The sequence below is a fragment of the Falco punctatus genome, assembly GCF_963210335.1.
Source record: "Falco punctatus genome assembly, chromosome: 1".
Lineage (NCBI taxonomy): Eukaryota > Metazoa > Chordata > Aves > Falconiformes > Falconidae > Falco > Falco punctatus.
The window spans coordinates 6601094-6617036 of NC_137580.1; the positions used below are offsets into that span (position 1 = coordinate 6601094).

Sequence of the window (15943 nt, forward strand, 5' to 3'; positions counted from 1 at the left end):
AACCTTTCCTTGTACCCTTCTCCTCAGACTGAACGCTGTGCCTCTCCCACAGTAGCTCTGTTTCCGTACGAGCTGCACATTTCAGTGCAAAATCCACCTTTTGTGAAAGGGCCCATGTGCCGTGATCCGTGTGACAGGCAGTACTGCGCCAGAGCGGCGGGAGGGACTGTTTATACTAAGGGGCTGTCGCAGGAGCGGGCTCAGCTTTGTGCCACAGCAGATTAACTCTACTTATAGGTGGCTACAACAAATCACAGGAAGGGATTTTAATGTCATAACAGCCCTGGAAGTAGCAGCTATTTTCTGCTGGCAGCACGGCAGCGTGGGACGGGATGGGGGAAGTGCTGGTGCGGTTGTGGCAGGAGAGCATCCTGAGCCGGCATGTCCAAGCCTTGCTGATGGCTTTGGGAACCTCTCTTTAATTTGAATGAAAATTTCACCGCATTGATTGATTAATATTGCTATTCACAAATGACCTAGAAATGCTGCCAGGGTTGCTCTAGTGATTTGAACCACTTATTTGCCCAGGCAATTTTTATAAGACCTCTGTTTTCTTCTTCTTTGGAGCTGAGCTTTTTCTACAGTGGAGAAAAATCTTGGTAGTCACCTACTGTTGGGTTTGGCACCGTAACAGCAGAAAAAAGCAAAAAAATTTTTTTAAGCAAAAATCAGTGAAAAACATGAAAAGAAGGTATCCATTGAGGCTACTTAAAAATTAGACCAAAGTCTTTGTTCTGCATTGTACGTTATAAGAATCAGATACAAACTACTTCTTATTCTGCAGTGATTTTTTCTAGGAGACATTTACAAGGAGGAATAAAGCCAAACTCTCAAATAAAGAATATGTACTTACAGCAATTTATCAGTCTTTAATAGCTGCCCTGCTTTTTAATATCATGTTCTAGGAGACTCACCATGGCTTTGTGGAAAAAACACGTGTTAAACAGGCTGCTGCTTCTTTCAAACAATCAGGTCTCAAGTATACCCAGAGTGTTTCATTTTCCAAGAAGCATTTTCATTTGTTTATAGAATGATTCACTTCTATATCCTATTTCTGTATATTTAACAAAAAAAAATATGCTTTTTTGTTTTGGTTTGGTTTTTTGTTTTGTTTCAGGTTATGGGAATGGCATTATGTAGAAGGGAACAGTGGTAATGATTTATCTCTGATTATGGTGCTTAACATGCTTCACCCTTTCATTTTTGAATTTCTAATAACACAAATGGACCCCAAGCATGATGTCATACAAGTAAGTAGAATGTCCATAACAGTCAATTAAAAGTTTGTATGAACAAATTTTTAGTCAATTACTACTATTTGTGGGCTCCTGTTTAAAAAAAAAATAATAAAATACTGCTACAAAGAAAATAGCGGTAGCATATTTTAGACATGTTGTTCAGAGAAGTACAAAAGAACTCAGATGGGGAAAGAGAGTAGCTGTTATTAAGTGAACTAACATGTTTGAAGAAAGGGACAAGCAATTGGTTGGATGACTCTGATTTTGGTCTTGATATACAGAAATATATTATCAATTTTATAAAAAAAAAAATATCTTTTATTATAGCTGTCTTTAAGAGCATGAAGAAAGATCCTTTACCCCTCAGTTAAACCATAAATGCAATGCTGAATATACATTCTAATAGGAAGGAGTGAAAAGTTGCATACATTAAAGCTGCTGTAGAAAAAGGCACTAAGTCTTGTGGTACATGTTTATTTCTGAATTTCCTTGAGCACAAATGAAACTCCTTCTCAAAGCAAAATGGTCCATAATTCCTATTGGGCATGGGATTTATATTAGGGGCTACATAAAGGGCAAGTGCATTAGTTTGTAAATGTCACACCGCAGCAGACATGGGAAAAGAGAATTAAACTAAGAACAAAGCTTTCCTAATGCCACATGACACAAAGCTCAACAAAGAATATCTTGACAGGTAGGGGGTGGAGGAGAAAAAATCCCAGAGCCTGTCTGTCTCAGCAGGAACACGTTAAGTAATGCAGTATGAGGCTTACAAAAAATACTGGAAGTCTGAAAAATGTGCACTGCACAAACTATACTGCTTCCTAACACATGTTGTTTGTGTTAATTCTTTCGCTCCTTTAGCACAGTATCTTGCATAAGGGATACTCTGAGAAATATTATTTCCTAGTTTACAATAGTATCTGACATGCAGAAGTGCTAGACTGCGTGAAGATAATTCAATCAGTCAGCAAATCCTGTTGTCTCCTAGTTTGTAAATTCAAGTGATAATTCTGCATTCATCTAATGTTAATCTGTGGCAAAAGGCCCCCCAAAAGGACTATAGCAGTGGAATTTTGTGTGTGAGAGGAGAGACAAGGAACTTTGATTTGCAAAAGCTCCTCTTGGAGTAGTGTTTCGGGGAGGCGACTGCATTAGTTTCTTCCTCGTATTACTTTTAAAAATCTTTTGTGTGTGCGTGTGTTTAAAATAATGCTCATCTAACTGTGCATCAGTAGCTGCTTTACAAAGTCATTTCCTTCTGTCATCTCAGACTGCACAATGCTATAGTGCTATAACCAAAGATTATAGTGACTTGTTACCTACTCAACTGCTCAGACATGCTGCCCTTTTAAGCTTAGTTATGTTGGAATAATCAGTTTGAAAATTGTATGAGAGAAACCACACAGCGCTTTCAGTGGTGTGATTGAATCTGTTGAATTTCAACTACTGAAAGTAGTGTTATAAAGAAACCTAAAAAGTTAGGACTTGTTCGTTAGTTCAAATGGTAAAGGACTTCTTACACTTTTTACATCTGCCAGCATCTTTCTATCACTCTTTGCAGAAATATATATCTTTGTGTAATGATTATAAAATGCCACAGGTATATTTACAGCATCTTTAAAAAAATTAAATATCCATTAGCACTTTCATCTGTGTACATGTGTAAGACTTTCAGTGCCGAAATCTCACAGGCATGAGTTTTATCTTTCCTTCTTCTGTATTCCTGGTTGAACTCCATAAAAATAACCTTCATTTGGTCTCTTTGCTACAGAGCATGGATCATAAATTTGCTAGTGTAAGTGTGTAAATAGAGAAAGTTTGGGAGAGTGATTTGCTATGTAGTCTATCATAAGCTTCAGTCAGCAAGAGCTGGAAGAACTGCAGTGCTGTTCAGACGTTTTCACACCTATCGAGACAAACCGCTGGAAAATGTGATAATGAACGGATAATCAGCTGCAGCTTCGCGACACAAAACTCTCCCATTTTTTTAATATTCCCTGTTTCACTTCCTTGCAGAACAAGTCTAACTTCACAGTCTATAAAAATATGTGTATTTGTTTGAGCAGCTTCTATTAGTCTGAGCAGCAGGCAGTGTGAGAGAAAACCAGGGTTTTTACAAAGGTATTTTTGAGTCTCAGAGGAGCACTTCACAGCTTTCCAAACTTTCTGTGCTCTTGTCACACCACAGAAAGCGGTGGCCAAGACAGCCCCACAGGTGGGGTCTACCTCCCACTAAACATTGTTGAATTACAGTTCATCCCTCCTGTGAAGTCTAAGGCAGCAGAGAGCATCCTGCCATGTACATTACCAACTCCTGGCATCGCAAGCAAAGCCTGTGGGAAACAGAGCACAGGCCAGGTTAAATACAGCTGAGGTATTCCCACCCGGCAGGCCAGCATTCTGCGCTGAGGCACCGGACCTCTGCCCTCCTGCGTCTTGTCCAAGGGCAGAGGCCAGGGCGATACTCATTCTTCTCCTAAAGTACCACCGAGAAGCCCACCAGCAGGATGGGCAAAATACTGAGGAGGAATGCGTGGCCACGGATGTGCTTTCTCTCTTTTTGCATCAAAGAGGAGGCTGACACTTACAAGGCCTTTTTCAGTTTTTAATTTCCAATAGGAATATTGTTAGGAAACTGAGAACTTCATCCATAACAAGAAGATATTGGATTTCTAATGTAAATTGCATTCCATTTGAGGATGAAGAGATCTCCAAATTTTTTTTCTGAAGCGGTGACAATAAAGGCATTTCAGTTCTGTGTTGCCCTCTAGCCCCGCCCCCCCCCTTTTTACCACTAGCTCCCCATGCACACACAGTGTGCAGAGGAGTTTCTAGTACATGTATTTACAGAAAATTGTTTGATTTATGAACAATACAGATAGCTTCACACTTTCTCGTTCATGAAAGAAATTATTGTTGCTGGTGCTTTGCGCTGCTGTAGTTAAACAATTATCTGTGGTGCTGCCACTGTTTTATAGGCAGTGGCATAGAAGTAGAATGTAAGTAGTGGGAGAGAAGATTAAATTTAGCATAGTTCTACAGATGTATACTGGCAACTTTTCAGTCATACTTTATCTATACAGGATTGCCACTACTGGATGAGACAGTCTGTCACCATACAATCTGCTTGAAAACTTTGTGGCACACATCCATAGCATTCACTCACTCATGCAGTCTTTTATCCCTGAAGCCTGGGGTTTGTGCATCTCTAAAAGAATATTGACATATTGACATCCTTTTCCTTAGAGAGACTTTTGTACAGGATTATTGTTTTCTGATTTTTTGGGGGCAGCTTCTAGAGCATGTAATACAGCAATCAATACAGGAATCGCGGTAGTGATGTACCTGAGGGGTTTTAGCAAGTGAGCTTATTTTGAACAGAAAGCAGATCCTCATGGCCTTGACACTTATAAACCAGGAAAAACATTGTCTATCTTGAAACTGCTGATGGTGAAATATTTCCCAACTTTCTGTGGGTGCATGTGCATGCTCATAGATTCAGTCTGCTGTGATTGGTTTAGTGAATAATTCCAATTATCTGCTATCCAGGCAGTGACTGATGTTGTACCCACGTGTTACTAAAAGTCACCATTGCAGCTATCTTAAGCAGACACATTTCCTGACAAAGCATTTCAATGGGGTTCCTCATGACTGAATTACTTTTCGAAAGGAGTCAGGCATCGTGAAATAAGGTCTGTTCAATGTGAGTCAACTGGACCTTGATACTTTCTGGTTATGTTTTGCCAGTTTAGCTTATTCTGGTTCATACTCTACTCTGGAATTAGTTCTTTTTCTGTTAGCTAAGTACCACCTCAGGTACTGCCATGAAATGGCAGAAGTAAACCCTAGAAATAAGCAAGAATGTGGTGGGTTTGGACTAACTTCTCTGTTATTTCTTTACCGGTCAGTGGTGAGTAAGAGGGACTTCAGAAAGTGAGTAAGATGAGCTGCCTAACCAGAGTTTGTTGAATACTCCATAACATCGAGCAAGGTGAGGAGTATCCTGTAGATCCTCACAGTGCCAGATTGCATAACCTGGGAGATAAATACACCCTGACTTAATGCCATTAACACCGCTGCTCACTCTGATTAATCCCAGCTGCATTTGTCACATTAAAGCAATAGAAACTAACTTACTAAAAATTTAAGTAGGGTGTTTAAGAGCTTTATTGAAAGCAATTAAGGAAAATAATTAAATCCAAATATGAAAAAGTAAGTAAAAATCTTAGCCTCTAATTACCAAAACCTAAGTAATTAAAATCTTTGGCTTAAAAGATACTTCTAGGTGGTGGGTTGGTTTTCTTTTTGGTGGCTTTTCTTTTTTTATTTCCTTACAAGAATTTATTCAAAATTATGTTCATAATTGTTAATGGATCAAAGTGATCCATTTGCTGGCAGAGGGACTCTGTAACAGCTTTCTTCTCTCATGCTTTTACAATGCCTGGCTGAATTGAGCTCCTACATCCTTATTTGTGTTGTCAGTGGCACAGATTTGTTCTAACTTATCCTATCAGTTCATCATTTTTGGTTGTCATATTTTAAAACCTCTTATTTATTATTGTAGTTTACGTGTTCTTAGAACCCATAATAAAGAGGAACATTTGGTGATGTTGGGCTTATTGAGAAAATAGATATGATCTAAAAAAACAGAACTCTGGTTTTAAGAGAAAAACAACCTGGGAGTGAAGAAAAGCAAACTGTTCGAAGGAATGCATAACTGAGAGGGCCAGTTGGTGATCTTGGGTTTAATTAGGAAATAAAGCGTTACAGTTTGTTTTGAACTCAACATCCAATGGCTACCATCTCTATAGAAAAGCAGAGTTATTAGATATTGACCAAAACCCATTGCTATTTATTTATGTTTATTGCTTTTCATCTCATTTTTAAGGTGCCCTTAGATTTGGAAGGCTGACTGAGGATAGCAAAAGTTTCAAAACAATAAGTACCGAATGCATTAAGTATCTAGCTGAGGTCTTCACACTAGCTTCACAGTGAGAGCCAAAAACCATTTATTCAAATCACATTGCTTTTACAGAAAATCTTACTGAATGGCAAGCACTGCTTATTTCTGGGAATTGAAGCATTTTCTATTAAGAATTCTCAAGAAGTGTATCATAAAATACCAAACACACGCCATTAATATTCATGTGGGGTTAACAAACAACTCTAATAATATCTGAACTCATTAAACTTTTCATTCCAAAAACTATTTATCATACAGACCTCTTGCGTCATGAGATCGCTTGTTTCAAATGAACACAGAAAACTTCCTTCTCCAAGGAACAAGTCTCCAGCTATTACTGTGTTTTTTTCACGTAGTGGAGAGAGAGATTAAATGGAAAAACAAGATGTTTCACGTGCTTGATAGAAGTTTCTAACATGCCAGGATGCCAAAAGAAAATATACCTCTTTGAGTAAATGGTATGGAGAAACTCAGTTGTCTACAGAGGGCAATATGAGAAAACCAGCTTCTTGTCTCATGGCTCATGACTGATAATAGGTTCTATACTCAAATAACCTTTTATATTGTGTGTTCTAGATCACTTTAAAGCTCTAAACAAATAAATACTACTCATATGGTTAATGAAATGCAATTTTTTTTTTACAATAGTCCTTTTCTGTATTACCCTCTCTTTTTCCTTAGAAGTCAGTTGTAGCGAACAGATGGCGAGTGAATCGATGATAAGGTTTTACAACCACCACATGAGTATTTTCTCTAATCTCTTAAAACAAATAAGTTCCAGTATAAATCCTCAAGGCAATGCATACATACACACACACACATATATATAAACATACACGTATAAATATATGCATTAATATATATAAAAGTAGATATCCATTATCAAGAAGTTTCTATAGAATGTAATGGGGATGAGGCCTGCGGAGTTATGTAGAACTCCTTTTAAACTGTTCAAATAGTAATAATGGTGAATACTTTTAATATGATTTTTTTAAAATTCTTTAGACTCTTACAATACACTTTTTTGGTAACTTACTACCTTCCATATGAGGTTCAACAGAAGAACAGAAAAAAACAGTAATTTCTTCTTTGGTTTATTTTTAATTTTTTTTTTTTTTTTAAGGGATGACACTTTCTTATATAGATCTACTTTTTAATTCACCAGTGCAATGATATAATGCTCTTTTTTACTAGCATATCTATAATTGGTGTTAAAATGAATGTTTAAATGTAGTCTGTAGCACTATTAAAGTCATAAATTTTAAGCAACTTAAAAGGTTGGAACTGTCATGACTATAGCTGAGAAAATAATTAGAAATATTAGTCACAAATTATTGTTTCAGTAGATTCTTAAGTGATTCATTGTCACAGCCCTACTTCTAATCATCCATGCTAATTCAATTTGTTTGCATGAATCCTGGAAAGTGACTGCTTTTCAGAAAATCATTCATGTATACAGATCATTTCAACTTCAACTAAATTCATACTCCAGTTCAGGTATTTTCATAATTCTTTTGGAAGCTACTCATTCTCTGCTTTTGAGGCTTAGGATACCACAATTGCACTCTATGAAACATGAAGAATAAAGAAGGAAAACCCATGAAAACCCACAAACATCCCGGTTCGCAGCTGAAGCTCCTTCTGAGTCTCACCTCGGTGCTTCATTAAGCAACTCCAGCCAGAGCTGTCCTGGTTTCAGGGCTCAGATTGCCTGGTGAGCCCGTTCAGCTGCCTGGAGCTGGAAATATCTTTGGACATTAAGATTCAAGTGGCTTAGACATAGCAGTGCTCATCAATCCAGTATTTAGATATTTACAGGTGGGGAGCTCCTCAGAGAGTGCTGGCAGATGCCTGCCTCTTTTGAGGCATATTAACATGTAAATGTTAATAAATGTTTCTGCTTGCATTGCAACGTCTGCCTGACGAACTGGCACAGTTAATGCTGTGGTTTGAAGTAAGATATAGTTATCATCCTTTTGGGGGCTATATTTTCCTAAGCCATCTATTTAGTGAAATGAAAAGCTACATCTTCATTTGCTGTAACATAATACAGACACTGTTAAAGTAAAGAGAAGACCTATACCAACTTCTGCAAGCAGAAGCAAACTGCAGTTTCAGATTTCAACGTTGCTTCCCTGATGCCAAAAGGACCACTTCTGGTTTTAGACCAGCTGATATAAAATCACCACTGTGAAACTTATCTGCTTTTTAAAGAATGCCCTTGAAAATGTAGTACTTTGATTCTCTTTGGAAAATTGCAAGGGATTTTCTTCAGGGTGCAGTTTTATGACTGAAACAAGTGTTGCATTAAAGATATAAGCAGGAATAATTTTCAAACAACCTATCTTTAAAACAATTCTACCGTCTTTTGTGTTGAACTCGTCACATAAAGTGTTTGGCTAAACATGTCCTACCCAAGAATCTGTATTGGTTTAAACCTAAAAATATGTTTTTGTTATTTTTCTAAGAGTAATTATTAATAGTGCAAACTCCTATCCCATTAAACAGAAGTGAAGGAAGAAAGCATGAGTCAAGAGCTATTAAAAACCAACATTTAAACTGTTTGAGCATGAAAAAGTTAGAGGCTCCCTGTTTTATTGACTGGTCTGTATTACGCCTACATATACATTGATATGTTAAACCTGTTCACAGGCATTGCAGAAGTAGTTGTTATTTATATATATTTGCTCCTAAGACATTATTTTATATTTTATTGAAGATGCTTTAGTTTAAAATTGTCTTATAAAACTCTGTATTATGGACTTATAAAACAGCAGGAAAAACATTCTTCTCAATGTAACTTGATAAACCGTAACATGTTTTGAACTACAAGTAATTTTGCAAGTTTGGGGTGGGGGTCTTAGTGAAAAAAAACCCACCAACATCTTTTATTTATAGGCTTCTGCTACAACATTCTACTGTATTTACTATTTCTGGTAAATAGTAGCTTCAGTAATTTTTCATGATACATTTTGCTTGCAAATGCACCGACCAGGGATGGGAGGGTGGCAAGCCTTTCTTAAAGCATGTGACTAGATAGCAAGTTGGGAAGGTAGGTAGCAATCCACCCGCATAAACAGTATTATTGTACAAATAGAGGGTACCAATGAAATTATAGGTTCTTATTTTGAAGAATTAAACATCTTAATATCTAAATAACTGCTTTTGGTTTTAAAGAAAACTCTGCAACTGCTCTTCTGACTCATATTTGCTGCATATTCTTTTCAGCCTAAAAATTAGGTTGCCAAGCCAGTTTTAGGCAATAATGTTTAGGGGTTTTTTCCTAAGCAGAGGTTCATTCTTGCTAGACTTGCTAGTGTTCCTGGAAATTGTATATTGATCTGTGTTAGAAATTTAAATAGAAATTAATAATATGAAAATATAAATACCTGCTAAATGTATACCTACACACATACCTGTGTATGCCTCTGTGTGTGCCTGATTTACTACAACAAACTGTATATACCAGAGTAAGAGCAAGATGTTGATAGTCTGTTACTCTTAGATACTGTTTTTCTGCTACAATAATTCAGACTAAATTAATTTAAAGAATATTTTACTGATTTCAAGAAGATAATTTAAGACATACCATATTTTAATATTCTCAAAGACATTCTTAATCTTTTTATTCCTAGCTTATTACTTCTTAGTGTTTCACAAAATAAATTCTACTCCATTCTTTGCTCAGATTTGGGTTTGGGGTTTTTTTTTGACAATGTAATACAACCATTCTTTTTAATTTAAAAAAGAATAAAAGACATTTCCTGACACAGGATTTTCCTTTTAATTCTTCCCTTTTCCACATAATGTCTGCTCTTACAGATGTAGAAATTACTATCAGTACATGTTCAGGTCTGAATAGGGACTTTGGTGATGAGGGTAATAATAAGACTAATGAGAGAAAGAATCACTAAGAGAGCATTTTACAATTTGATAATATTGTTCAGATGTTGAACTAGTTTCATCTCTGGAATAACTTTTCCTTTTTCACTGTTACTACATCAGGAAACTTTATCCCTGATGCAATTCTTTTATGTCTTAGTTAATAAAGCTTCACAACTTTCTTTTTATGTATCTATAGTAACTTCTTCTTTGCACAGGTATAAATAATCTCCAACCTTGTCTCCCCTTTTGTTTATAACTGCAGGAACACTTGTTTAGCAATTTTGCAGTGTCACTTAAAATGCTGCATTGTGATTTTAAAGGAGCAAGTAGCAATGAAACCCTCCATTTCTGAATGTTAGATGTGAAGTTGTTCTTATCAAGAACTTGCATTTTTTTTTTTCCTTGGCTGTCATATACTACTGGTTTCTTAGGAACAGTGGATCATGGGGAGACAAGACAACAGAGTTTTATGTGCAGTTTTGGACCTTCATAATGCCTGAGCAATTAGTCCCTGAAAGGACCCCAGATTTCGATGGACCTGTATCACCTTTACTGAAATCAATGCACCCTCACTGCAAAGGCGGCCAGCAACTCCCTGGGCTGAATTAGGCAAAGCATTGCCAATAGGTCAAGGGGAGGTTGAACGTTACCTTCTGTTCAGTCCTACTGAGACACATGGGAGTGCAGGGTCCACTGCTGGGCTCCCCAGTGCAGGAGAAAGAAGGACATACTGCAGCAAGTCCCACGCAGGGCCACAGAGATGAGAAAGGGACTGGAGCATCTTCCCCATGAGAGGCTGGGAGAGCTGAGACTGATCAGCCTGGAGGAGAAGAGACTCGGGGAATCTCATCAATAAATATCTAATGGAGTTAAGAAGACAGACCCAAATTCTTCTTGCTGGTGCCCAGTGACAGGTCAAGAGGCAATCAGCACAAAGCGAAACATAGGAGGTTCCCTCTGAACATAAGAAAAAAACCTTTTTTTACTGTGAGGGGGATCAAACAGTGGCACAGGTTTTCCAGTGAGATAGTACGGTCTCCATCCTTGGAGATATTCAAAACCCAACTGGACAGGGTCCCAAGCAACCTACTATAGCTGATCCTGCTTGAGCAGGGGGGTTGGACTAGGCAAACTCCAGTGGTGCCTGTCCACCTCAGCCACTTTGTGATTCTGCCATTCTGTAAAGAAAACTTGCCCAGGCCACAGACATTTTAAAGAGAAGCTTCCTCCCCACACACACACCATCTGGCCTCATCAGTTCATCTCAGCCTTGACAGGATGGGATGGTCTCCAAGAGCAGGGGAGAGGAAGTCTCTTTTCATCCCCAATCATGGTTTCTTGGGATGCTTCCCCTTGGAGATAACTGAGGCCTTCATCCTGCAAGTTCTTACACATTCGATAAACTATCACAGGAGATATTCCATTAAAGCTGGTATGTTACTGATGTGGTTAGAGCTCAAACATATGCAAATGTGTCCGGAAGATAAGGACTCTAAATAGCTTTTTCTTTGAGTTGTGTTGGTGTTTTTGGTGGTAGGAACGTTTAAGGGCTGGAATGCAGAAATTACCATCTCATTTCACTGTTCAGCAGCCGTCAGATGACGATAACACTATCGCTCTGGTGAATCCATCACCGTTTCAAGCTCCTGTAACTTCAGCTATTTGAAAGCTTTAAGTTTCAGGTCAGCTGTAAATCTCCAGTCGAACAATCACCATCAGGTGTTGAAGAAACGTGAGAAGGTTTCAAAGGCTCTGTGGTGCCAGGGCATCCGGCATACTGAAAGGAAAGGAGTACAGAGAAAAGCTCTGGACTTCCTGCCATTATTTAAAAAAGCCCTTCAACTGTCAAGTGTGAAAGAAGTAAGCTATTGTAATAGCCAGCACTCCCCTCCCAGGGGGAAGAAATATTTCAGAGCTTCATTACATCTCCAGATATACAATTAGCTGAGCCCCCACTAAAATGCCTGCCATTCTTAATTTAGTCCTTCGAAGCCGTCAAAGCTGCAAATGATGTCAATGCTGCTTTTTCAAAAAAAAAAATGGGGGGACACCCCCCACCCGCAACAAATAGGAGTCCTTGGTTGTTAAAAAAAAGTCATGACTATAAAGCATTGTAATTGTAAGATAAATAATTTTGTGCATTCACTATAAATCAGCTTTCATGAGAGCACCTTATGATCATTGGATCCCTAGGCAGTGGCTGGAAGCAGTTAACCTATTCTACCTATTGCAGCGTTTCCGGACTTCAAATAGGAAATGAATCTGATATTTCATACACTTTTTCTTTTTTTTTTTTTTTGGTATCTAAGTATCTAAGATATATGATAAAGGAAGGAAAATATAACTTCAGGAAATGGTGTCAAATGTTATTTTGGGAACAAGGAAGACTTCTCCAACCATTTGATTGGTAGTACCTCCTCTTAGACCCTGCTCGTACCTTTACAGTTTTCTGTTTGGTAGCGTGGAAGGCTAGACTACAAGACTTTCCAATACAGCATAAAAACTGCATATAAAAAATAGCCATTGGGCATTAGCCAAGATCAGACAAATTATGGGCAAAACAAGATATAGTACCTAAATAAGATTCTTTTTAGTTACTCACAAAGAAGGGCCAGCTGGAGGCATGCAGAATTCCCCTTACTAGACAATGAGTAATTCTTGGTCTTGTGTGCCACTCTGGGCAACATTTAGAAATAATACAGGCGGTTAAGACAATATTTAGCCCATTTAGCTTTTTATGTATATGTTGGATATAAATGTCTCATTATTATGTCATTTTTTTTCAGTTTCCATTGTTGTCATATCTAATTGCCTTATGACTTGTGGAAGCTAAATTAAAAGGACGATAGTATTTTTTCTCTTCATGAGGGTTTTTTTTAACCTATTTGTTCTTTATAGAAAGTGAATAATGTGTAAGAGGAGACATGCCAATTATCGGCACAAACATGTCTTAGGGAAGATTTATTTTTCTGTACAGTTGCAAGTTCTAATTAAATTGCTTGCATGGAAAAAATATGTCAGTTTAAGTTCCAGATCAAGAAAAAATTACTGACTAGGTCCACCTCCTTCAGACATCAATGGTCCCCTGTTGTAAGAGATTTTCAGAAACTAAGAAGAGCATGAGACTGTAACAGTGTCAGTAAAGATTACCTGACTATGAAGAAGTCATCAGCTGTTATTTGATGATTTAAACAATCCATCAGCTAAAGATGCTTTATTTGCTATTACTCAGCTTTCCTTCAGCCACTTGCTAAGAATCCTGTCAATGTTTAGCATAGTTTGAAACACACTTTTTTTAAAAAAAAAAACCACCCTTCCACTGAAATTTTGCTGTTTGATGGCTCATGAATTATTCATATATTAAAATGTCACCTAAATTTAACTGCAAATTCTAAATTAATTGGAAAAAAATTACAACAGTGCCTGATATTCTGTTGTGCTGCTTAGCAGTGATGCTAGACTAATTCAAAAACTCCTTTAAAAGAATTGTGGTATGTTTCCAAAAAAAAAAAGAGTAAAAGCAAATCAGCCTGGTAGCTCTATGATATTAAGAGTTAAGCCACTGTTAAACAGAATTAAATTCACAAACTCCAGTTCTACCAACCATCACACGTGTTTTACTTTAAACATGTCAGTAGTTCTATTGACTTCGGTGAGCCTCCTTGCATGGCTCAGAGGTACTGAAATATTGTATATTGTATATGTGCCAGAGAGAAACTCTTACTGAGCTTTTTCTTTAAGCATGTGTCCTCCCATTTCTACTGATGTGCATGGAACAAAATCTGGGCAATTAATGATGGGAGGCATTGCTAAAAATCCTTGCTGCCAGCTGAAAGCAGTGATCACCCACTCAGAAACTTGAACAGAAATTCTGTTATAGTAGACAGGAGCATCTGCTGTCAAAATGAGCTTTTCTGCCAAGAAAGGCTATAGAGCTGAGTAAAGAATAACCCAGCCTTTTTGTTCCACCTACAATTTCTCCTATGTATGAGCCTAATTCATTGTGATGTTTCATGTTAATGGAAGTGTATTACCTTCTCTGTTTATAATAGATTCATAAATATTTGTATACAAATTTATATATATTAAACATAGGTAAAAACATATGTTTTCTTATGTCAAAATGGCATGCATGTGCTCTCTTCTATTTTCAAGGTAACGTGAAAATATTGGGCAATTTAACTGACTGAAACAATTTCAATCATGTCTGATTGAATGGCTGCCCACCTCTTCATGTGGAAATAAAGGCTTTTGTTAAAGTACAGATGAATTACTTCACTTAAACCCTGTGAAAAAAAAATATAAATTGATTTTGGCTGTGCATTTGTTCATTAGATCCAGATGTACCCTATTAACTGTCCATAGCTGGTTTTCCTAATAAGTCACGCCTGAAGGATTTTGTTTTGCAAGATGGCAAGAGAAGAGTGCTCATTTGTCTTGTTGTTGTTGTTTTTTTATCACAGTTCATGTTTTTGTTTTGTTTTGTTTTCTACTTAAGACCTCTTGGCAACGATAGTACAAAATATTTGGTTTTCAGAACAGAAGTGTATGTTGTACTGAGAGTCACAGCTAAAACATCTACAGCTTACAGAACAGAACGTGCGGACCCTGTGGATGGGAAAACTAAAAATGGACAAAATCAATTTCATAAATTGTTCAGCTGTTTTGTTAACACCTACCTAGTAGCTAAGGGAAAAAATTACATAGCTGTACATGTATTCTTTAATGCACATGCAAGAGCAGTCATTTTCCAGCCAGTCTGCAACTGCCTGCAACTGCACTTAGTAGAAAACCCAAATGTCATCTCCTCCTCACTTTTTTCTCCTATGCAAGATGGGACAGAGAGAGCCTTTTAATGAGTTTATGTTTTTTTCTAGCTGGGTGATATATAAAGGAAACTCGTCTATCCTGCTGTCCCACATCAATCCCAAACAGCATTAGCAATGTTGTCTGAGCCATCTGTCCATGTAAATACAGACTCATTTCTCTTTCTGAAAATGTTAAGGATGTAAGGAACTCCTTACATTACATTACATACAAATTATCTCCTGCAAAATGCTTTAAGCAAGTATTTCAAGGAATTCGTAGTCCTAGTGATAGCAGTAAGAGAGAAAGCTCTGCAACGTCTTGCAGAATCAGACTTTATGTCAGTCTGTGCACATTAATTGTAATATATCTTGTCTTTACAATGATAAACTTTTTCAGAGGATGGAGGGGATTTTTCATAGAGGATACTAAAAAAAAACCCTTATGTTTACAGCATTTTATACATGTATAGTAATATTACACATACACCATGTGGTTATGCAGTGTATTTATTACCCCAGTTTATTAAATAAAACCTGCCAGTTGGGATGCTTAGAAGGTACTGGACAGAATTATTCCTACTTCGCAACAGACAACACTGTGATTTTTCCTAATATACACAGTTTTTATGACAACCACCTGTGCTCCAACTGAATTCTTTTCCAGAGATGAAGTCATAATTGTAATGAAACCTTCTCTTCCCCTGGAAACATACATTTTTGAACTTTTAATGACATATTTACAGCTTTGGTGGTGTTTATTTTCCTCCTCTTTGTTGACTGTACAAACAGACCGTTAGTTTTTCACTCCCAGCAATTAATAGACCACTTAATGACCTCTCAAGGTATATAGAAGCCAATGCATATGACAACTCTTTCTACTCCCCTCCGTTTTTAAGGTCCCAAGACCCCCCTGCCCACATTCTGCCAGGAGACCCCAGTAGTGTGAAAGTAGAATCTAAGCAGAAATGCTTGAGTTCCCATCTTCTCTTGGTGAAGGCCGTTGCACTTTGACACAACTAATTCTATAGCATTAAAGTGGTCCTTAC

General features: G+C 37.4%; 1 long non-coding RNA gene across 1 annotated transcript in view; it reads right to left on the minus strand.

Moving 5' to 3' along the window:
- Positions 1 to 1337: 1337 nt before the first annotated feature.
- Positions 1338 to 15943, minus strand: part of LOC308058268 — a 144936-nt gene continuing 130330 nt past the window's right edge. Inside the window, exon 11 of the long non-coding RNA XR_013925751.1 lies at positions 1338 to 10909. This is a non-coding gene — a long non-coding RNA (uncharacterized lncRNA). The remainder of the gene's footprint in view (positions 10910 to 15943) is intronic.